Source organism: Callorhinus ursinus, unplaced genomic scaffold (assembly GCF_003265705.2).
Source record: "Callorhinus ursinus isolate GAN/ISIS: 27379988/994484 unplaced genomic scaffold, GSC_fseal_2.0 scaffold25, whole genome shotgun sequence".
NCBI classification, from domain to species: domain Eukaryota; kingdom Metazoa; phylum Chordata; class Mammalia; order Carnivora; family Otariidae; genus Callorhinus; species Callorhinus ursinus.
In genome coordinates, this window is record NW_027397087.1 from 22,754,616 (window position 1) to 22,779,807 (window position 25,192).

Sequence of the window (25,192 nt, forward strand, 5' to 3'; positions counted from 1 at the left end):
CTAAATAAGTTATGTAAAACTGATTTTCAGAAATTTTTGGATTTTAGAATTTTTGAATAAGGGATTTGGACTTCTCTGTCTTTGTGTTAATATTCCCAAGGATCTGAGAACCTATTTCTGTGAAGAAAGATACACTATTTTTCTGTTTTGATCTTTATGAATCATATGTGTGTCTGATTGAGATGATGTGTATATATAGAAATAAATATGTAGTATGCATACATGTATATATATGTATATACAGATTTAGGGACACATGTGCATATTGTGTTTGTGTGTGTGTGTTTGAGAGAGTGAGGGAAAATGTGTGTGTGCATGTGGATGATAGGGACGGGGAGTGGTGAACTGGATCCGTTTAGCTATGTTTCATCCTTGTGCTTGCTCAGGTTTGGTTACTAACATGGTATGAAATAAAACCTTAATTGTAGTTTCATAGCTTTGTTAGCACTTAAGCTCATCATTGATAAGGTCTGTTGACATGGATAAAACCTGGAAATTCTGTGTAAAGTTATAATCAGAACATTCTGTGTGTCATACAAAATGATAGTAAAAAATTTAACAGTTAAGATAGAATTGTCTTAAACTACTGTTTTACTGATCCTCAAGGAGTATGGAATGTTTTTTGAGTTTTTAAAAAGATTTGTTTATTTTAGAGAGAGCGAGCATGAGTGGGAGGGGCAGAGGGAGAGGGAGAGAGAATCTCAAGCAGACTCTCTGCTGAGCATGGAGCCTGACTTGGGGCTCAGTCCCAGGACCCGGAGATCACCACCTGAGCTGAAACCAAGAGTTGAATGCTCGACCAACTGCACCACCCAGGCGCCCCTGTATGAAATGTTTTTGGTGGTGTATAGGCACCCAAAGAAGCCACTTCGCTTTGCCTACTTAATAATTAGTACATGGACTGTGGTTCAAGACAGGAAGTGACAAATATTTGAGCCAGTTGGAATGGTAATAGGAATTTAGGTAAGCAGAAACTAATGATCCATATTGGAAATAGTTCAGGGCATTGGGGATTAACACCCTCCCATTATGAAAAGTCCCATGAGATCTCAGGCGACCTCAAGAGGCTTGCACTTTTGTTTGTAAGAACCTTTATAAGATTGTTCTAAGACGCTGTGAAAAATACTCAGACTTTCGTATTGTAAATACCAGTAAATGTGGTAGAAATCACTTTCCTTTCCACTCAGTTGTATAAACTAAATATCAGATGAAATCAGATGAAATGAAGTCTTGGGTTGGAATATTGTGTTTCTTTTGCAGTATTCACAATCTTCAGTATTTTTTTTCCTCCAAATTTCTGTTTGAATTCTAGTTAGTTAACATATAGTGTAATATTGATTTCAGGAACAATCTTCATTATTTCTTAAATTTAAGGTCCCAGATCTTTACAGACATTACTCTGTGAAAGCTACACTTTCATACGCTTCCAATGCTTCTGTGATGCTTTTCTCCAAACTCTGTGTTCTTTGCTGACAACAGCAGTTGTATGTACTTTGTGAGGTCAATAAATGCTGATTCCTGCAAGAAGAAAACCCTTAGGAAGTGAGCTTAGACATTGTGAAGAGGAAGCACTAAGAATGAGGCAATTGAATGAGGAGTATTACAAAGGACTATTTAAAAGTGTGAGTCAGAAGGCAAATTAATATTACTTCCCTCAAGTCTTCATATGTATATTATGATTTATTTATTTTTCTTACCTGGTCAGTTTATCCAGATATGTAGATAGTAACAAGTTGGCATTATCAAATTCCCTTCTTTTTCATACCAAAAAGCTAAATTATTATGCTTGTAACTATAGTTCTTATTTTCATAAAAAATATACAAATGAACTTGAGCCATGTAATTTAAGGTTATAAAATAGATGGCATTTAGTGAAGAAAACCTTGTTCTTAGAGTGTATCTTTATTTACCCCATGATACCTACTTAATAAAATCTATTTTTTATTACTCCTTTTAAGATACAAAGCTTAGGAATTCTATAACCTGTTTAATTCTGAAGTTATTTTTCCTGTTTAAATGAGGAACTCAAGAACTAAAAAGTTATTTCCTGCAGTTTTTTTTGAAATGATAGAGTTTAGAAAGCTATATGTGGTAAAACGAATAGGACCAACTTTGAGCCTGAGGGAATTTCAGTTATGAGGTTTTTATTTTTTATTAATTTAAACTGTATGTTTTACAGAGTGGGCAGAAAGGGAAGAGGAACATTCTGAAATTATACCCAACAATTTTCAATCTTTTGTCAGCCTTTTATGATGCTATAGATGACTGCAATTTGAAACTTGAAATCTGAAAGATTTGTGTTTTGGATGTTTCACATACTGTTGGGTTTTTCCACATGGCTTACCGTAGCATGAGCACAAGATCATTTTTATTCTATAGGACTGGAAAACCAGTGACCTGTGTTCTAAAAAGATGAAAGTGTGGTTTTATTCAACATTATAAATAAATTGCCTTACATTACTGCTTACATTTCAGTTTTCTGGTGTGCATATTATCAATTGACTAAAATTAACTGAGTATGTTGACAGAATCAGAGGAAAAAATTGGGCTTGTGTTGCTCAATAAAATTTAAATGCTGCTTTTTAAAGTAAAACTTTACCCATATAGACTGTTATGTATGATCTGTGTTTCCATGAGGAAATGTTGATTAAGTAGTTTCCATTTTGGTATTACAGTATGTCCTGTTGTAAGTTGCTGACTGTGAAAAAATCTTCAAAGTCAAAAAAGCAGCTCAGCTTAAACCCCTAGTATTTATTACGGCAGACACCAGAAATAGAAATCTACCAGCAGTTTTATAATCTATTGAATTCCTGTATATCTTTTGAAGTAAATTAGTTTTAAAAGTTTTTAAAAGAGACTTGACTATAGAACTAATTGAGTTACTTTGTATTGATCCTCATACACAAAGGGTCTTTTTTACTTGATTTACTAAATCCACATCTACAGTTGTTTTTTTTTTTTTTTAAAGGAAGCCCTAGCCTAGAGTAAGTGACAGAATTGTCTCCGTTTAGTGTATCTGTTAGAGATATTGGTAACCTATAAAATATATTAATTAAATATAATTTGACAAGACTTACTTGTGTGGAATATTTAGCAGGATAGACTTATTTTGGAAGAAACAAAAGGTCTTTAAAATCTTAAATAAGTACTTGTTTTGGGATTTTTTGAGGGTATTTGACTATACTTGATAAAAGAAAAAAGAATTTGGGGGCACCTGGGTGGCTCATTTGGTTAAGCAGCTGCCTTTGGCTCAGGTCATGATCCTGGGGTCCTGGGATCAAGCCCCACATCTGGCTCCCTGCTCAGCGGAGAGCCTGCTTCTCCCTCTCCCTCTGCCTACTTGTGCTCTCTATCTCTCTGTCAAATAAATAAATAAAATCTTTAAAAAAAAAAAAAAGAATTTGGATTTGTAATGTTAATCTGCCTAATAAGTAAGGTAAGTTTTTGAGGATAAGGCCAATACTTGAATTTTGGTATCTACTTGCAAAGTGCAATAATTCAATAGTATGTGATACTAAGTCTTTGCCTTTAAGTTATTACTGATAGAGGCTGTGGAATGTGGTTTGTTTTTTCTGAATAAAAAGTTTCTCTCTCAGTGATGCTTCTGTCATACAGAAGAGAGGGAGAAGAGGAAAACTCTTACAACCTTTATATGAAGTTACGACTCGAGTCATTGTTAAGTGGCTGTGGAATCTTTATTACTTTGCAGTTTTGGAACAGGGCATGATCAATACTTTTTACTTTTAAAAAGTTGGTATTTTTACATTTTAATGAGATTACATTTAATAAGATTAAATTAACTGTACTATAAAGGGAACAGAAATATTTTGTGGCACTTGAAAAGCTGTTGTTTGTAGTCTGATCGGTTGTATTCTAATTTAAATTTGTGCTTTGGGAGAATTAAATTTGGACTTTAACATCCTCAGATGTAAGATTTACATGCATTTTCAAGATAAACCCAGGAAATAAACCATAAAGCAAAGAATGGTTTTTGTTTCAGAACACAGTTGGAGATGTGACTTTTAAAATACCTTCTAACCATTTAAAATAAACCTTTCATTTATCAAGTTAGAGTTACATTGGTTGTAATGATATATCATATATCATGTGTATTAGTATATCGTCTTATGTTTACAAAGTTAATAATATGCTTCAAAAATAACAGCTGAAACATATAAGCAATAATTATAGAACAAGAAAATTAAAATACTATTTATGAAAACAGCCAAGATTGTTTCATTGTACTTCAGTGTTAGCAGAACACCTGATTTGTAAACAGTAATGTATTATTTTATATCAGGAAAAATAATTTTGTTTGACTTAATAACTTGTACTGTCTAGTATGACTTTAAATGTTAAAGCTATAGTTATGAAGAGTATGTGGAGTGTATGTAGAATATAGTGTTTTAGTCAAAGTTTTTAAACCATGTTTTGGAAGAAACACTAAGCTAACATGAATATAGTAACCAGTTAATACTTGAATTGAACTTTAAGTTATATTAAGGGTTTTATAATGTGCCTGAACATTAATTCCAAAGCAATGACTTTTGAGAGTCCAGATCAGCAGTTCTGAATTTTGATAATCAAAACAGAGGGCCTTATCTCTTTTTATGTATGGTGAGAGATGTAAAGATACCATTTTAATTTGTAACAGTTTGATTTATAGACAGTGGTAAATACCAAAGTGTTACTGAACCTACATGTAAGTAACCATATAGCTACCATTCAAGTCACTGTAATCTTTTAAAAAGTGCACTGTAGACTTTTAAAAGCCATTATAATCTTTTAAAACTTTTTCCTGATTGTGGTAGTGATATGCTTACTTAAGATTTGGAAAGTACAGAAAAAATAAAGATGAAAATAACATTTACCGAGCTATGTTAACTATACACTTGACATTTTGATGTTGATTTCCTTCCTGCCCTTCTTCATGTATATATATATTATATATTATGCATGTTTATACCAACATTTAAATTGGGATCATAGTACTTCTGTAATGGTATTCAATTTTAACATAAAAAATATTAATTCTGGGGCGCCTGGGTGGCTCAGTCGTTAAGCGTCTGCCTTCGGCTCAGGTCATGGTCCCAGGGTCCTGGGATTGAGCCCCGCATCGGGCTCCCTGCTCTGCGGGAGGTCTGCTTCTCCCTCTCCCACTCCCCCTGCTTGTGTTCCTGTTCTCTCTGTCTCTCTTTCTGTCAAATAAATAAAATCTTAAAAAAAAAATTAAAAAGAAAAACAAAAAACAGAAGAAGTAATCATTTAAAAAAATATATATTAGTTCTTTATAATCATATTTGCATCCTCTAGCTAGAATTTATATGGGAACATAGTTTTTGCTTTAGAGAAGAAGTAAGCAAAATTTTTCCAAAAGGGCCAAATGGTAAAATATTTTAGGCTTTGCAGGCCAAGAGGCAAAATTTATGATATAGTAGTTTGTCATAACTATTTATAAACATGAAAGCCATTCTTAACTTGAATGACTTAAAAAAAAAAAAAACAGAACTGGCTGGATTTGGCTCATTCTGTATAGTTTGCAACTTCTGCTTCAGAAGATTATTTGCTTATATTTTATTTGTGTGTGTGTGTATAAATCTTTCTTTAACAGTTCTTGACATTCCTACCTCAAAGGCCATGAACAAGCCTGGGTGTTAAGACCCAAGGACCAGACTGTAATTCCAGTGTTACTGCTGTAGGAATCAGTTTGCTGGCTCCTAGAAGGAGGGCTGACCTTGACTTGGTAAAATATGGTACTTGCTGTCTCCCTAGTAGAACTGACTTGAGCTTAGAAGTGAACATAATTCATCCTTTGCAGGAAACAGGAAACTGTTGTACTTGGGCTTGATGCTAGGAGATGAGGATACTATGTAGGAGGTATAGACCTACCAAAAAGTGTTACTTAGCTTTAAAATGTCAAGGCCACTCTCCCAAATGTAGTTTTCCTTGATCTGGCTGTATTCTCTTTTTAGTATCCATTTTTCTAAGTTCAAAGATAGAACTAAATAATAAAAATATTATTATTCTATATGTGTGTAAAGGAGTAAAGGTGGAAAAGACAAAAAAAATAAAGTAGTTAAAAATAAGTGTCAAAAAGCATTTTATCTTGTCTTAGGATAAAAGTTTTATTTTAAAATGTATTCAGCAGGGGAAAACTTCTGCTGCTTTGGTATTGCAGTAATACTGTTTATTGTTAGGTATGGTTTGTATGTGTGTGTATCAGTTTATGTACAAAGCTTTTCCAGTTAACTCTTGTCTCTTGCACTTTATGATGGCTTCAGTGAAAGAAAATGGAGCAGAACAGTAGATGTAAAGTAAGATTTCATGCTGTCGTTTCAAGCTGTACCCCTAATGATTCGATACAAAACCAAAATGTTGTGCCTCCTTTTTTTGGGACAGATTTATAAACTTAATTCTAGACTTGTAGTTATTGGGTAGTTATATACTGAAGCTTTATTCAAACAAAGCTCCATCTTAAAATGGTTTTCCTTTGTGGTGCTTGTGTTTCACAGGAACATTTCGAGGGACACAGTGCTTTTTCCTTTGCCCTTTTAATCATTTTATATATATTGAAACCACACATTTGAGTTGGTAAATTCTAGATTGCATTTCTTAGCTTGTGTTTCCTGAAACACTGAATGTACTTATTTTAATAAGGAAGGGGTGATAATTAGTTTCTAACATGGGCAATTTTGCTGTTATTTATGCTGCCCTATATGTCTGTTAGCCTGCAGCATGCTTCCTGCAGAACTTGGAGCAGAGGTAGTTTTGGTGGGTCAATGTGTTGTTCCTGGAATATGTTTTGGAATACTGATGAACTTTTAAAAGTTTCTTAACTTTAACCGGAGACCTAAATTAAAATTTTCACTATGTTGTACACCTAAAACTAATAGAACATTGTATGTCAACTATACTTCAATAAAAATGAAAATTATTAAAAAGCACATAAAAATCTCCATATCACTCTTCAGATTTGTTAACTAAATTGTCAGGTGTTTGTTTTAATTTCCCAGGCCCCTTATGGGACTCGGTCATGGAATGAAAGATGATATTCCTGACCCACTATCTTAGTCACTGAGTTGTTTTTCCACTAATGGTAAAGGATTTGCACTGACCTAATCATCCATTTTTCTCCTATTTCTTTGCCTTTTTTCTCTTCTCTTCCCTCATTAACCCGCTCTTCCCACCCAATAACTAGATAAAATGGTTGACCAGATATACGAACATAGGAAAAACCTGAATATCGAACTTGTGTGGGAAAGGATGAAGCTTGTGACCTTATGTTATCTTCCATGTCATTCTAATTGCTGCCTTATAATGTGTTAACTTATTTAAATCAGACTTTTAATTGGTTAACAATAAAGGATGGGCCTATTTAAATAAAGTTTAGGGGAAATAAGATCTCATCGGTATGCATTATGAACAATGTCTTCTTTAGTCTGTGGATGTAGTGACTTACCTACGGCTTAAATGATGATGGTCTAAAGATTTAAAAGACATTTGAGGTTAATAATGTTTCATAGCAGAGCTTTGAAATTATAAAAAAATTTAATATTTTTTAAAGAAATGAAAATTATGGGTGCCTGGGTGGCTCAGATGGTTAAGCGTCTGCCTTCAGCTTGGGTCATGATCCCAGGGTCCTGGGATCGAGTTCTGCATCGGGTTCCCTGCTGCTTGGGAGTCTGCTTCTCCCTCTGCCTCTCTCTCTGTCTCTCATGAATAAATAAATAAAATCTTAAAAAGAAATGAAAGTCAGTACAAATTTTTGTGTACCTTAATTCCTTTGAAATGCTTTTGTTAGGATCACCAAGTTGAATCTCATACAAATAAATAATTTTATTATAGTGCCCTTTTAAATGTATCTTTGCTAACTAATACACTGTATAAGAGTTAACAGTCTTATAATATTCAGAGTACAGAAACAGTAGATTAAAATAAGTCAACAAATTTTTTAGTTTATTACAAGACAACATTTTTTTGTGATTCATTAGAGTTTCTTAAAAATTGATCTTGAACTTTAAGCCTTGCTGTCAAATCCAAGCCCCCTTAAACTCTAAATTTTGTTGCCATGCTCTTTCTGCTTTTGGTCTTTGTTATTGTTGGTTTAAAGATTTATTTATTTTATTTTTTAAATTTTTTTATTGAAGATTTATTTATTTTAGAGAGAAGGGTGGGGAGGTACAGAGAGAGAGAGAATCCTGAAGCAGACTCCTTGCTGAGTGTGGAGCCCAGTGCAGGGCTTGATCCCAGGACTCTGAGCCATAATCCTAGCTGAAATCAAGAGTTGGCCGCTCAACTGACTGATCCACCGAGGTACCCCCTTTCTGTTGTTTTTTTCTTTTTTTTAAAGGAAATTTTAAAACTTTAATTTTTCTGTCATTTAGCAGTCAAGAGTTTGGAAGAGTTTAAGGGCCAATCTTTTTTTTTTTTTTTAAAGATTTTATTTATTTGACAGAGAGAAACACAGTGAGAGAGGAAACACAAGCAGGGGGAGTGGGAGAGAGAGAAGCAGGCTCCTGCAGGGAGCCCAGTGCGGGCAGGGCTCGATCCCAGGACCGTGGGATCATGACCTGAGCCGAAGGCAGACGCTTAACGACTGAGCCACCCAGGCTCCCCAGGGCCAATCTTTTGAAAGAAAATCTGTCCTTAATGATTTTAGTTTGAGTCTGCTATGAAAATTATTTAACATTTCTTTGAATGATGATTTTTAACTAATTAACCTGTAAAATGAACCACTCACATAGATAACCTGTGGTGTGACCATCATGTTACTGTGATTTTCATAGAGTGGGGAAGCAGATTCCTTCTTTTTTAGTTTTTAAAATATTTTATGTTGAAAAATTCTCTCCAAAATTGGAAAGAATACAGGATGATATAAAGTTGGATGACCCGCATTACTTAGGTTTAATTACAAATATCATATTGTATTTATTTGTATTTGTAATTTCTTTTTGTATTGTGTTAAATTTTTAGTATTTGTATTTTATATTTTTTGTATCATTGTATTTTAATTTTATAATTATGGGTCAGTAGATTTAATAATAGCATTTCGGACATATTTTTCTTACTAAATTTTTTTCTCTTTTAGCTTCATTGATATGTGACTGACATGCAGTATTGTGCAAGTTTAAGGTATACAACATAATGACTTGACTTAATTAAGATTACTGTAATAAGTTTAGTTAACATAAATTATCTTCTGTAGATACAAAAGAGGAAAAAAGAAAAAAACTATTTTTTTCCTTGTGATGAGAACTTTTAGGATTTCCTCTTTTAGCAACTTTCATATATACCATACAGCAGTGTTAACTATATCATCAGGCTGTACAGGACATCCCCAGTACTTAATTATCTTGTAACTGGAAGTCTGTACTTTTTGACCGCCTTGATCCCATTTCCCCTTTTCCCACCCCCCCACCTCTGGTAAGCACAAATCTGATCTCTTTTTCTATGAGTTTTTGTTTGCTTTTATATTCCACATATAAGTGAGGTAATATAGTATTTATCATTCTCTGATTTATTTCAGTTAATATAAGGCCCTCAAGTTTTATTTAAGTTGTTGCAAATGGTAGGATTTCCTTTTTTTATGGCCGAATAGTATTCCATTGTGTATATATTCACCACATTATCTTTATCTGTTCATCTATTGATAGACACTTGGGTGGTTTCCTTGTCTTGGCTATTGTAAATAATGCTTCAGTGAACATAATGATGCAGATATTTCAACATAGCGATTTTGTTCCTTTGGAAATATACCCAGAAGTCAGTTGTTATGTAATATAATAGTTCTGTTTTTAATTTTCTGAGGAACCTCCATACTGTTTTCCGTAGTGGCTGTACCAAATTACAGTCCTCTCAGCAGTGCACAAGGGTTTCCTTTTCTCCACATCCTCACCAGTATTTATCTCATCTTTTTAATGCTAATTATTCCAACAGTCATGAGATGATATCTCACTGTGGTTTTGATTTGCATTTCCTCTAATAGTGATGTTGAGCACCTTTCATAAATCTGTTGGCCATCTGAATATCTTCTTTGGAAAAATCTCCGTTCAAGGCCTTTGCCCAGTTTTTAATTGGATTATTTATTTTTGTGCTGTTTGGTTGTATGACTTCTTTACATATTTTAGATATTAACCCCTTATCAGATAGATATATTATTTGCAAATATTTTGGTCTTTTGTGGTTCCATATAAAGTTTAAGATTGTTTTTTCTGCTTTTATAAAAAATGCCATTGGAATCTTCATAAGGATTATATTGAATCTGTAGATGGCTTTGGGTAGTGTGGACATTTTAACATTAATTCTTCCAATCCATGAACATAGCATGTCTTTCCATTTATTTGTGTCTTAAGCAGAGTCCTTATTTTCTGATAGTGCATATAACATTTTGAGGATCTTGCAGCGATAGTCAGTAGCTATTAAAGCTCTTTAGCCAAAACATGATCAGGTTTTCTTAGTGGTGTAATGGCTGTCTTTCCATGAATTAGTTACTCTGTGAATTAGGGCTCTTGTGGTAAATGGAAAGAGAACTCATAAGACTATTTTATTTTTTTCTTTTTCTTTTTAATTTTTTAGAGAGGAAGGAGGGGAAGGGAGAGGCAGAGAGAGAATCTTAAGTGGGATCCATGCCCAGCACAGATCCTGACACGGGGCTTGATCTCACAACCCTGAGATCATGACCTGAGCCAAAGTCAAGAGTCAGACGCTTAACTGACTGAGCCACCCAGGTACCCCAAGACTGTTTTCTTTTTTTAGATTACTGATATCTTCTGATAAGGATATTTCAGGAGTCTGTATATCAGTGAGAATTGAATAAATAAGAATAGGGATTAGAGGATAGTTTCATTTTCAGCTATGTAGATAAGCATGTACACTTTCTTCCACTGAATGCATCTATAAAACCTGGACAAAATGGATGGAACAGCTATTTGAGGACTCTGAAGAATAAATAATAACCAGTAGATTGGGAAGGAAGACTAGAATTCAAAGTAGTACCAAACTGACTATGAGTTCACCATTTCATTCCTTTCATTATTGCTGAGGCTGAACTTAACACAGTCTGAAGGCTACAAGTTGGCACTTAGGTATAGACAAAGAGAGCTCCAAAAGAAGCCCACTAGTTCTGGCTCCAGGAGTGGGAAAGTTAACTCCTAATGCTCAGTGTGAGTATGGAAAGTCTATTTTTCTTTCCTCTGTTCTCTCATGTCATGGTCCCAAGTATCCCTGTAGAAATGGCAGCAGAGACTGCAGCAGTAGCCTGCAGTGAAAACAGTGAGGGATGGGAATCCTCCTCTTCAGTTGACAACTCCTCATTACTTTTTGTTTCCTCTTTCTGTCTTTCCAATGCCTGACCCCAGAGTAGGTATAGTAACAGAAGTATGTGACAAAGCAGGTTACTTAAAGCCCCAGCATTCTCGCTGAAGAAATGAGAAGGGATGCCCCAGGGAATTGGAAAGTACTGAGATCATGTAGAGGGAGAAACTTGGGAAGACAATACCATAAAGTTGTTTATGAATTTCTGCACTCACCCAGAACTACTACCACCCAAGTCCTAGACTGCTCATCAGATGATACAAGGTGGACAAATTCAAATAGCACATCAAAGTCTTTGAAAATTGAACTGATATTGGAACCATGGCCATAACAGCCATTTTAGAACTTGTGGCCTGAACCTAACCATGTCGATCAGCTGTTAAAACAAAAATACTGACGTTATCCACAGGATTTAAACAAGAACCACAGTTTCATATTTAAAATACTGAGATTATAATCCAAAATTATCTAACGTATAAAGAACCAGGAAAATTTCATTTACCCGGGAAGAGATGATATATATACCGTCATGATACAGATATTGGAATTACATGATAGAGACGTTTACAGTAGCTATTATACAGATGTTCCAGTGAGCAATTGTGAATGCTCTTGAAATAAATGGAAGTAGTAGAAAATCTCAGCAAGGAAACAGAAGACATAAAAAAGATGTGGAATTGTTAGAACTGAAAAATATAATAGGTGAAAAAAAAACACTGGAAGACTCAATAGCAGAGAGGAAAGAAATTTTTAAAAATTGAACAGAGCTTCAGGGTACTATGAGAAAATAACAAAGTGCTAGGCATTTTAAGACATTTTGAGGAGCTCCTGGGTGGCTCAGTGGTTAAGCATCTGCCTTCGGCTCAGGTCATGATCCCAGGGTCCTGGGATTGAGCCCAGCCCACATTGGGCTCCCTGCTCCTCGGGAAGCCTGCTTCTCCCTCTCCCACTCCTCATGCTTGTGTTCTCTTTCTCGCTGTGTCTCTCTCTGCCAAATAAACAAATAAATTATTAAAAAAAAAAGACATTTTGAGAAAGAATGTGGTGCTAAAAATATTTGAAGAAATAATGGCCTTAAAATATCACAGATTTAGGTAAAGATGTAAACATACAGATTTAAAGAATCCAAAACAGGATAAACCTGAAGAAATCCATACCCAGACAGGTCATCATAAATCAGAAACTAAAAGCAAGAAAAAACGGCGCCTGGGTGGCTCAGTTGGTTAAGCGACTGCCTTCGGCTCAGGTCATGATCCTGGAGTCCCGGGATCGAGTCCCGCATCGGGCTCCCTGCTCAGCAGGGAGCCTGCTTCTCCCTCTGACCCACTTCCCTCTCTTGCTCTCTATCTCTCATTCTCTCTCTCTCAAATAAATAAATAAAATCTTTAAAAAAATAAATAAATAAATAAAAGCAAGAAAAAAAATCTTGAAAGCAACCAGAGAAAAATGACATATTACTTCTGGAGGAACAGTGATTTGAATGATTGAGGAAGTCTTGTCAGAAATCATGGGGTGGGGGTGAGAAGAGAGGCAGGCAAAACACTCTTAAAGTGCTGAAAGAAAAGACCTGTCCATAACTAGCAAAAATATTTTTCAGGTATGAGAGTGACATAAAGACTTACTCAGATGAAGGGAAACTTAGAAGGGAAAAATGATACCAGAAGGAAACTCAGGCATCAGGAATGAAAGAAGGGCAACAGAAATAGTACATATCTGTGTAAATATCAGACTGATGAGTTCTTTAAAATGTATTTGACAGTTTAAAAATTGTAACATTGTCTGATGTGGTTTTCAGTGGATATGGTATATAAAATATGATATCTGTGGTCCACTTGAAGTGATAAAATATTGGTTCTAAGTAGGCTCTGAAGAGTTAAGTATATATTTTGTTATCCCTAGACAACAAAAGCCACTGCTTACACAGTAAGGAGATATGTTAGAATCACAATGAATAAATTAAAATGGACTATTAAAAAAATAACACAAAAGAAGGCAGAAAAGGGAAAAACAAAGGGAACAAGCAGAAAAGAAATAATAAAATGGTAGATGTAAGTTCTTACAAATCAATAATTTCGTTAAAATTGCTAATACTCTAAACATCAATTAAAAGACTGTCAGTATATAAAATATGATGCCATTGTATGATATTAGAAACTTATTTCAAATGTAATAATATTGGTAGGTTAAAAGTGAAAGGATGAAAAAAGATACACCATGCAAACACCAATCAAAACTGTAGTTGCTTAGTACTAACAAAGTAGACTTCAGAGCAAAGATCATCATCTAGGATAAAGAGGTTCATTATACATTGATGTGAGGATTATTTTACCAGTCCTGAATGTGTGCATATCTAACAACAAAACTTAAAAATACATGAAGCAGAGGCGCCTGGGTGGCTCAGTTGGTTAAGCGTCTGCCTTTGGCTCGGGTCACGATATCGGAGTCCTGGGATTGAGCCCTGCATCAGGCTCCCTGCTCAGTGAGGAGCCTGCTTCTCCCTCTCCCTCTGCCTCTCCCCCTGCTGTGCTCTCTCACTCTCTCTCAGATAAGTAAATAAAATCTTAAAAAAAATAAAAATACATGAAGCAGAATCTGACAGAACTTAAGGGAGAAATAGATAACAGTTATAGTTGAGGACTTCAGCTCTTTCTTAGGAATAGATAAATTAGCATATAGATATCATCAAGGGTACAGAATGCCCAAGCAACACTATCCACCAACCATAGCTAATTGGTATTTATAGTATATTTTACTCAAAAACAACAAGATATGCATTCTTTTCAAATACACATGTAACGTTACCAAGATAGAACAGATCTTGGTCATGATACAAGTCTTAATAAATTTAAAAGAATTGAACTCAAAGTGTTCTTCAGACCATAATGGAAATGAATTAGAAATCAATAACAGAGAGATAAAAGAAAAATCTCCTAGTTCTTGGAAATTAAATAGCAGACTTCTAAATAATCTGTTGGGTAAAAAAGGAAGCCTTAGGGGAAATTAAAAAAGATATTTTGAAATGAACAAAGATGAAGATATAACATGTCAAAATTTACGCAGCTCAGGCAGTGTTCACAAGACTTATTGTATTCAATGCTTATATTAGGAAAAAAGCCCTCAAGTCAATAATTTACGTTTCTATCTCAAGAAATTAGAAAAAGGAACATAAAATAGATCCCAAATAAGAAGAGAAATCAACAAAATTCAAAGTGGAAATACAGTAGTGAAAATCAATACAGCCAAAAGTTGAGGGGTTTTTTTTGCAAAGATTAATAAAATTGATAGTTTCTAGCAAAATTGACAAAAAGAAAGAGAAGACATGTAGAACTAGAATCAGCAATGAAAGAGAGGCTATCATTACAGACTTAACAGGAATCCAAAGGACAGTAGGAGGACTAAGATCAACTCTATGCAGGTAAACTTGACAAATTAGGTGAAATGGACCAATTCCTTGAAATAGACCAATTCCTTGAAATGGATTAATTCCTTAGCAAACTAAACTTACCCAAGAAGAAAAAGATTAGTGTGAATAGTCTTATAACTATTAAAGAAATTGAATTCATAGTTGAAAACCTTCCAAAAAAGAAATACTCAGATCCAGATGGTTTTACTGGTGAATTCTACGAAATACTTAAAGAAGTAAAATAACATTCTTTCTCTACTATTTCTTCCAAAAAATAGAAGAGGAGAGAACACTTTCCAACTCTCTTTATGAAGCCAGAATTAACCTGATATCAAAACTAGACAATGACAGTAAATAATAAAGGAGAAAAGGAGGAAAGAAGAAAGATAAGTATGGACCAGTATACCTTATGAACAAAGTTACAGAAATCTTCAATAAAAGATTAGCAAATTAAATTTTATTATCCACAAAAAAGAATAAATATACAATGACCAGAAACCCTACCAAGAAATCTACAGCTAACATTATACATTATGATGAGGGACTCAGTGCTTTCTCCCATAAATAAAAACAAGGCAAGTTGGGGCACCTGGGTGGCTCAGTCGCTAAGCGTCTGCCTTCAGCTCAGGTCATGATACCAGGGTCCTGGGATCTGGCCCTGTGTTGGGCTCCCTGCTTGGCGGGAAGCCTGCTTCTCCCCCTTCCACTCCCCCTGCTTGTGTTCCCTCTCTCTCTATGTCTCTCTGTCAAATAAATAAAATCTCTAAAAAAAAAAAACAAGGCAAGGATGTCTACTCTTACTTCTCCTATTCAATATTTTACTGAAAGTCCTGTTTATTGCTCATACAGCAACAAAAGGAAGTACAAGGCATACAGATTAGAAAGGAAGAAATAAAACTGTCTCTGTTTACAGACATGATTGTCAATGTAGAAAATCTCAAAGAAATCTCAGAGACCTAGAATAAGTGATTTTACCAAGGTCACTGGATACAAGATCAACACACACACACAGTTGTATTTCTGTATACTAGCAATGTACAATGGGAAAATGACATAATGAATATAATTTACGTTCGCTCCAAAGGAATGTAATACTTTTATATAAATATACATGTGTACATGATCTGTGTGCTGCGAACTACTAAACAATGATGAAGGAAATCATAGAAGACCTGAGTAAATACAGAGGCATACTGTGTTCATGGATTGGTAGACTCAAAATAGTAAAAATGTCAATCCTCCCAATCAGATTTATAAATCTAACACAATTCCAGTGAAAACTCAAGCAGTTTATCGGCAATCTGACTTTAAAATTTATATGAAAATGTAAAGGAACTAGAATAACTAAATTTTGAAAAAGAAGAATAAAGTTAGAAGAAGAATTACACTTCTTGATTTTGAGTTACTATGAATCTACAGTAAAGCAGACAGTACTGTATTTGTGAGGAGATAGGGACATAGGTCAGTGGACCATAATAGAGTGCTGAGGAGCAATCACACAGATACGGCAAAGGTGTAAAAGAGATTCAGTGGATAAAGGATAGTCTTATCAACAAAGGATTTTTAAAAGCTCATACTTCTTAAGGTTAAAAAAAAAACCCCAATGTTGCAAAATAACCTCATTTTAAATTTCTATCTTCTATAAAAATTAACTCAAAACCAATCGTAGACCTAAATGTAAAATATAAACTATTAAACTTTTAGGAGAAAACCTTTCTGATCTGGAGTTAGGCAGAATTCTGAGACAATGACTTAAAAAGCAGGATTCATAACAGAAGTTGATAAATTGGGCTTCAGTTTTAAAAATAAAAATTTTGCTCTACAAAAGACAATGTTGAGAAACAAAAAGACATGCTAGAGATTAGGCAATGATATTTGCAAGTAAGTTATCTCTCAGAAGACTTGTATTCAGAAACATATAAGTCACTCTCAAAACTCAACACAAGAAAACTAACAACCCAATTTAAAAATGGGTATAAGGTTGAGCAGACATACCACTAAAGAGGGTAAAAGATTGGCAGATACACATCTGGGAAGATGTTTAACATCATTAGCCATTAGGGAAATGCAAGTTAAAACCATGTTGAAATAAATACCCCTACATAGCTCTTCGAACAGCTAAAATTAAAAAATCTTTTGATAGTATACCAAGTACTATTGAAGATGGAGATCAGTGGAGCTTCTTACACATTGTTGGTGTGGATGCAAAAGGCATAACCACTTTGGAAAAGAGTTTGACAGTCTCTTATACAGTTAACCATATACTTAACCTATGACCCAACAATTCCACTTCCGATATTTACCCTAGAGAAATGAAAATTTATGTTTACACAAAAGCCTGTATACAAATATTTATAGAAGCTATATTCATAGTTGGAAAGGACTGGAGGCAACCCAGCTGTCCTTCAGTAGGTAAAGGGTTACACAAAATGCTGGCAAACTATACAATGGTATAAATATTTAGCGGTTAAAACGAAAAACTGCTTATACACGCAACAAATTGAATGAATCTCAAATGCAGTATACAAACGAAGGAAACCACTTTAAAGATTCAATACTGTGTGATTCCACTTATACAACATTCTGAAAAGACAAAACTATAGTGATAGAAAACATACCAGTCCTTGCCACAGTTAGCTTTAGGGGGAGCATGTGGCTACAAAGGCATGACGGAGTATTTTTGTGTAATGTAACTCTTCTCTATCATGATTTGATGTTGGCTTCAAGAACATGTGTTACCATTCATACCTGCACACAACAATTTTAAAGTTAATTTCATTCTATGACAATTTGCCAAATATAATTTTAAGAAGAATAAAAATAGAAGTTAGGGAAAATGAGTAGGAAAAGTAATGATAGAGACCAAAATTGCACCAAAATTCAGGAATTTGTTCCTGGCTGAAAATAAAGCACTGGTTTCAGTGGTTGTATTTTGTACATAACGTGAAAGCCAAGTACAGTTATTATTTTTAAAATATATTTTAAAATGTTTCTTTTCATAATTGCTAAACTTGCTCATTTTGTTTTTAATTTGGAATAGTCATTCAACCTACTTAGTAAAATTTGAGAGAAAACATGTTCCATATATATAAAATCTACCAATTTTCATTTTGATCTTCTTGTAAATTATTTCACTTCTTGGAATTTTTTTAATGTTTATAATAAGCAATGATAACACACTTTTTTTATAGGCATATCAGAGGATTTTATTATAGGTGGATTCGCCATAAAATTATAAGTTGTCATTTTTAGGTCTCAGTGTTTTACTGTCTATACACTTAACTACAAATCAAGAAGGTATGGTTCTTGAATGATGGCATTTATAGCAGAAGGTTAATAATAACCTAAAAAATACATGTCTGTGGAAAAACTTTCAAATGAATATAATTTTGGTATCTTTTTTTAAGATTTTATTTATTTATTAGAGAGAGAGAGAGAGAGAGAGAGCATGAGAGGGGGGAGGGTCAGAGGGAGAAGCAGACTCCCCTCTGAGCAGGGAGCCCGATGTGGGACTCGATCCCGGGACTCCAGGATCATGACCTGAACCGAAGGCAGTCGCTTAACCAAGTGAGCCAGCCAGGCGCCCTTGGTATCATTTTTTTTAAAGATTTTTATTTATTTATTCATGAGAGACAGAGAGAGAGAGAGAGAGAGAGAGGCAGAGGGAGAAGGAGGCTCCCAAGGAGCAGGAAGCCCGATGTGGGACTCAATCCCAGGACCCTGGGATCATGACCTGAGCCAAAGGCAGATGCTTAACCATCTGAGCCACCCAGGCACCCATAAATTTGGTATCATTTTTAATAGGTTTAAATTACATCTGTCAGGGGCTCTTAACAGAATTCTTTGGTTGTGGCTCACTGTAAAATACTGTACTGGAAATCTGTAAATTAAGCAACTGTTTCTTATCATATGCATTGTCTTCCTGATTGGCATGTTCATCCAGAGATTTTCTCATATGGTTCTTTAATTCATCAATTCCTTCTCCTGTAATTGCAGAGATGGGGATGATATGTTGGAACTCCATGGTCCTCTGGAATCATATTTTTTTTTTCAAATAAATGCAGAAAATCTTGAGGATTCTGGAGTTGATTCATCAGTACACGGAATTTATCCTTAGCACCTGGCAAGTCCATTTTATTAACTGCCAGGAGTGCAGGTTTTGTCTGAAGTTCCTCTCTGTACAACTCCAATTCTTTTGTAAGCAGTATTATGGTTTCAAAGGCAGCTCTGTATTGAGTTTGGGAAGAAAGCTGAAATCCAGAAATATCGACAACAAACAGTAGTTGTCTAGTTCTTTCTATATGCTTGAGGAATTTGTGGCCCATTCCTTTGTTCATAGTGCTCTTTCTATTAAACCAGGAAGATCAGCTACTCATATCTGTTTGAAATCATTGTACATAGTCTTTCCAAGTTGAGGCTTTAATGTTGTAAATGCATAATCTGCAATTGCACGTTTTGCATGAGAAGCCTGACTTAACAAAGGATTTCCCAGCATTTGGGAATCCCACTCGGCCTATATCAGCTCTAAGTTTTAGATCAAGGTGAATGACTCATTTCTGGTCTTTCAGTATTAAGAAATTAGTGAGTAATTTACCGCCAATACCTCCTTCAGCTACCAGAATTCTGTCTTTCTCTTTATTGAGCTCTCCTATAATTTTACCATTTTTATCGGTTACTGAATACCCACAGGTACAGGAATTTCACAGTCTTTTCCTTTAGACTCTTTCAGTGCACTAACTCAACTATTTGTTCTTTATCCAGCCACAAACCATTTCTGAGGATATTTGTCTTTGTTTTAAAGTCATTTTGTTGGGGCGCCTGGGTGGCTCAGTCGTTAAACGTCTGCCTTCGGTTCAGGTCATGATCCCAGGATCCTGGGATCGAGCCCCGCATCGGGCTCCCTGCTCCATGGGAAGCCTGCTTCTCCCTCTCCCACTCCCCCTGCTTGTGTTCCCTCTCTCGCTGAGTCTTTCTCTGTCAAATAAATAAACAAAATCTTAAAAAAAAAAATAAACAAGTAAATAAAACTTTTAAAAAAAAAAGTCATTTTGTTATGGGCTACAACCCACATGTCACCACCTTTTCCACCTTCTCCACCTAAGCAAGGGTATTCCACCACTTCCTCCTCTGGTGAGTCTTAGGTTATCAATGAAGTTTCCATACTTTCTGTACCACGCACAACTGCAGTGCACCATCACTGCAATGTGCCAGGACTCAATGATAACACACTTCTAAATAAAACAGAGTTAAAGAAGAAGTGTCAAAAGTAATTTAAAAAATATTTTGAGCTAAATGAAAAGGAAAACACAACTTAGCAAAATTTGTGGCATGCAGGGAAAACAGTGCTTAGAGATTTGTAGCATTGAATGTGTATATTAGAAGAAAGATATAAAATCAGTAATGTAAACTTTACCTTAGGAAACTAGAAAAAGAAGAGCAAATTAAATCCAAAGTAAGCAGAAGGAAAAGTAGAAAAATTTGATCAGGTATCTATGAAATTGAAAATAGGAACTCAATAGAGAAAATCATTGAAGCCAAAAGTCAGTTCTTCAGATAGATAAAATAAGAGATGATGAAGCTGATGGTTTTCCAGTGCCACTTTTCAGAGTCTGGTTTTGTTTTAATTATCTGTATCTCTTTATTACTGACTTTTAGTTCTGTGCATTAAGCCTAATTATTCTTTCCACGGAGGTATCATCTGTGTAATATTTGCTTCAACCAGGGCTTGGCTTCTGTTTCTTCATTTTAGTCTTTCCTGGCTGAAATTCTGCCTTAGTACTTTATTTTGTAGGTGTGCATTTAATATGCCTCTGTAGCCATATTTTTCCTAGTCATAAATTTTACATTTCATGTAATTCTTCTAATCCTTTTATTTATATTTCAGTGTCCACGAATCCCACAAAATTGTTTTGATTTTTATAGGTTTCACGGTGTTTGAAAATCAGCCTGCAGTACTACAGTAAGCCTTTCAGTAAAAAGTGTTATTCTCCTACATAACCATATCACCCTTTTCATGACAAAGAAAATTAACTGCAATTCCTCTAACACTGTTCCTATTTACACTTAATGAATTGGTCCCCCAAAATGTGTTTTTTTGGGTTTAAAAAAATAGCCTTTGCATTTGATTGCTACATACTTTCTTTTAATTTAAAAATTTCCCTTACAATTAACTTTTTAAAGAAAGCAGAACAGCTGTATAGTAGAATGTCTTACATTCTGTATTTTTTTATTTTTCCTGAAGTATCGTTAAATGTGTTCCACTATCCCATTTTTTTCCTAAAACAAACATTTTTTTGTCAATAAAACTTTTTAATTGATGTCCTTATGTAAAACATGAAGAGGTGCATAGTATTGAATAACTGGTTTTTATTTTAACTTGTTCCCATGGTTTGTTCTGTGGGTTGTCTTTCTTGTAAAAGTTCAAGGGCAAAGACAGAAGGTAAGGATTGCCACTGTTGTTAAAAAATTCATAGGAGTAAAAGAATGTGTCCAGGCATGGAAGATATAATAACAACCCTTGCATAACTGGATTGAGGAGAATATGAAACTCTTTCTAGAAAAAGAGGGACCAGTGAGATTTGGTTTTGGGGTATGGGTATGTTGAGGTTGAGGTGTATATCTTTATAGTTCTTCTATAGGGTTTTCTTTGTCCACATAAAGAATTCAGTCCTGGAGCACAAGGTGACCTGCCCTGTTGCTCCAAAAGAGAAAAACTGGAAGCTGTTGCTATACAGGCAGAGACATGGTGGTGATAGTGGGGTTGGTGGGGGTGGGGGGAGGAGTTAAGGGATGGGAAGGGGCTGTTCACCATGCTCCATGAGAAACAAACACTTCTTTCACTCTTCAGGAAACTGAGCACAAAGAGGAATAACCAAATATGCCTTCAAAGAAATAGCATTTTCATTTTCCTCCCTAGGTGAGCACAAGTAAAGTCATATTCAGTCACAATTAATGTTAGGATTACTTAACATGTCAAGTCTATTAAAACAAGTATAAGCCACCTAACACATGTATTTTGTATTCATAAACCTGAGATTTCTTTCTGTGTTGACATCCACCAGTGTTGATTGCCTACAATTAATTGATTCCTTCATGTATTTTTTGACACAGCACAGAGTATTCAACTAGCAAAAGACAGTTACCAGTCAAGCATGTCATTTCTAGAGTCCTACACAGATATATCCCAATCTGAAAAGAAAACTGATTTGAGAGATTGTCCTAAAAGCTTTTCTTCTGACTGACAAGCTGTCAGTCTAAAGGGAAACTCAATTTCCACTCAGTATGTCTCTATAAAACCTTCAAGTTTAAACAGATAAGATAAAACAAGCATAGTCTATAGATCCTCTCACTCTGCACTACTCATGCATAATACTTAACAGTTTGTTTGTGGGTAATGAATGGTTCAGATTAATCCTTATCATGTTCACACCTGGAAAACCACCAGATAATATGAACTCTGCATCTAAGAAAAGAGGATCAATTCTAAAGTCAATGAATTGGATTTACAAGTGAACTGAGAGTTCACCAGTTAAAACTACTATACTTCTTCCAGAGTGTATCACTGCTTAGGTAATAGTATACTTAGAAAAATTTATTCTTGTAGAAAAGGATCATGATTATTTCCTAAGGGCTTTTATATTAGAAATTTAACAAACATTTATTCATTTCTGGAAACTTTCAGATCCCTGCTTTCCATGGGTTGAGGTAACCTAAAGGTGGTGTGGTGTACGGTAATGGATAACTATAGTCAGTTTTCATTTGAGATAGTTATGTTCTGTAAAGTTATCATAGATGCTAAGTTAATGAATAATGAACCATTGCTCCTAGTAGAAATATAGAATTAAGTTCCTGCAAGACTCTGGTCACAGCACTTTTATTAATACATAAACTTGTTTTATGTTTTATGTGTGTTTCTGTTTAAGGACTTAATGTATCTTGTTGATTCATTAACATTAACTTATGATCAACAATACTATAACTCATACCTGAAACTAAGCATATTTTCTCCATAAGACATGTCACAACCTTCTTGTGCTTTAGGAACACTAGAAAGCTCTTAAAATGGCTTGGGAGGCATTTTGAACAGTGAAATCACCAACAAAAAGGACAAAAAACCAATAAACATGGCACTAAGTCTGCAAGAAGGATGCTTTTTTATAGTGTGAGGGCTAAAACAAGAAGGCCTTGTTTGACCTCAGCTGGGAACATGCATGCCAGGTATTCCCAGTTTTTTTGCAGCTCTGCACATGTCTACGAATAACTGAAAGCCCAACCAGTATATGAATAAATTTTAGTAATAAATTTTAGTAAGTAGGAAAATTTGCCTGAACAGAACCTGTGAATAATGAGGTTCAACGGAATCTGATGATCCTTGGGTACCTGTGCAGACTGAGAAAGGGAGCTAAATAATTTTATTTCTCTTCTGTGCTTTTAGCTTTCTCTTTACTTGGTTGGTCTCACAAGCAAACTTAGAATCAAATGGAACTTTTCCCTTTCTTAAAAGCTTATTGGCTTTGGCTCCTCATGTGGTAAGGCATCGGTCTCCCTTCATTTTGAGGAGTATATGGGCTGTTGACCTTTCATGAGGAATATAGCTTTTGTTAGTGATAAAATTTCTATAAGGATTGATTCTCACTCCCAGGTTATGATAAACTACAATTCTGACATTATGTAAAAAATTACATAGTTTTTTCCAATTTCTCCTCAATATTGATAATTAAAAATCCAACTAAAACCTAAACATGGAACTTAACAATTATTCATATTTTGTGTGGCTCATTTATTCTTTTTTTTAATTGTGAGTTTATAGTCAGTTCTCTAACTTTTCAGAGAAATTTAGAAATTCATTCTGATTCTTAAAGTATTAGCTATATAATATCTTTTTTTTATGGAGCTGTTTTTCTTCTGTTCATTAAAAATGTTTTGTGCTTGGGGCGCCTGGGTGGCTCAATCATTAAGTGTCTGCCTTCGGCTCAGGTCATGATCCCAGGGTCCTGCAATTGAGCCCCACATGGGGCTCCCTGCTCCGTGGGAAGCCTGCTTCTCCCTCTCCCACTCCCCCTGCTTGTGTTCCCCCTCTTGCTGTGTCTCTCTCAGTCAAATAAATAAATAAAATCTTAAAAAAAATGTTTTATGCTTGCAGTGTCACAATAGCTAAACTATGGACAAAGCCAAGATGTCCATCAACAGATGAGTAGATAAAGAAGATGTGGTATATATATACAATGGAATATTATGCAGCCGTCAAAAAACCCAAAATCTTGCCATTTGCAACAATGTGGATGGAAGTAGAGGGTATTATGCTGAGCGAAATAAGTCAGTCAGAGAAAGACATGTATCGTATGACCTCACTGATATGAGGAATTCTTAATCTCAGGAAACAAACAGGGTTGCTGGAGTGGTGGGGGGTGGGAGGGATGGGGTGGCTGGGTGATAGACATTGGGGAGGGTATGTGCTATGGTGAGCACTGTGAATTGTGCAAGACTGATGAATCACAGACCTGTATCTCTGAAACAAATAATACACTGTATGGTAAAAAAAAAAAAAGAGAGAGAAGATAGTAGGAAGGGAAAAATGAAGGGGCAAAATCGGAGGGGGAGACGAACCATGAGAGACAATGGACTCTGAGAAACAAACTGAGAGTTCTAGAAGGGGGGGAGTGGGGGGGATGGGTTAGCCCTGTGATGGGTATTAAAGAGGGCACGTATTGAATGGAGCATTGGGTGTTACATGCAAACAATGAATCATGGAACACTACGTCAAAAACTAACGATGTAATGTATGGTGATTAACATAATAAAAAAATTTTAAAAATAAGATTAAAAAAATGTTTTGTGCTTAATACTTTGTGCCTAGAAGATAGATTCCAGCCAAATAATATAAATATCTCTTTTATCCTTTAGGAAATTCATCTTTCTAAGGATTTATGATCAGTGTATTATCCTTAGAAAAGCATTATTATATTGACACTTCTCAATATTTGGAGGTGTTACTTCAATAAAAATAGGTATAAATACAACAAAACTCATGGTGAAATATTTGGAGAATACTTGATTTAAAAAAGTTAAGTAGACTTTCTTAGTATAGGACTTTTTAGTACTCATGTACGCTTTCGTCTCCCAGAGGAACTCAAGTAATGTATGTACTATATAAACACACTATATATTTCCCAAATTTATGTGAAAATGGAATTCTTTTTGAGAGGTAGCTTGGCGGGTCAGTGGTCCATGGAATAAACTTGGGAAAATGCTGGGTTTGACAGCCTCCCTATAAGATCCTCCCATGGATCTCATTTCTGCTCTTGTGGCAAAATGAAGTCAATTTATTCCCACCTTCTATATAATAGCCCTTTGAGTATTTTAAAGATGCTAAATATCACTCTTAAGTTTTTTATTTTCCAGGTAAAATGTCCTCTGTGCTTTAAAGGATTCTTATGATAATCATACTACTAGACTTTTTACAAAACCTTTGATATT

General features: G+C 34.9%; 1 protein-coding gene and 1 pseudogene across 10 annotated transcripts in view; one reads left to right on the forward strand and one right to left on the reverse strand.

Annotated features, from left to right (window-relative positions):
• The window catches only part of TCF12 (transcription factor 12), a 375,554-nt gene that overhangs the window by 72,624 nt on the left and 277,738 nt on the right, over positions 1-25,192 (forward strand). The gene's annotated exons all lie outside the window — the stretch shown is intronic.
• Positions 18,527-19,911, reverse strand: LOC112833002 (GTP-binding protein 10-like; annotated as a pseudogene).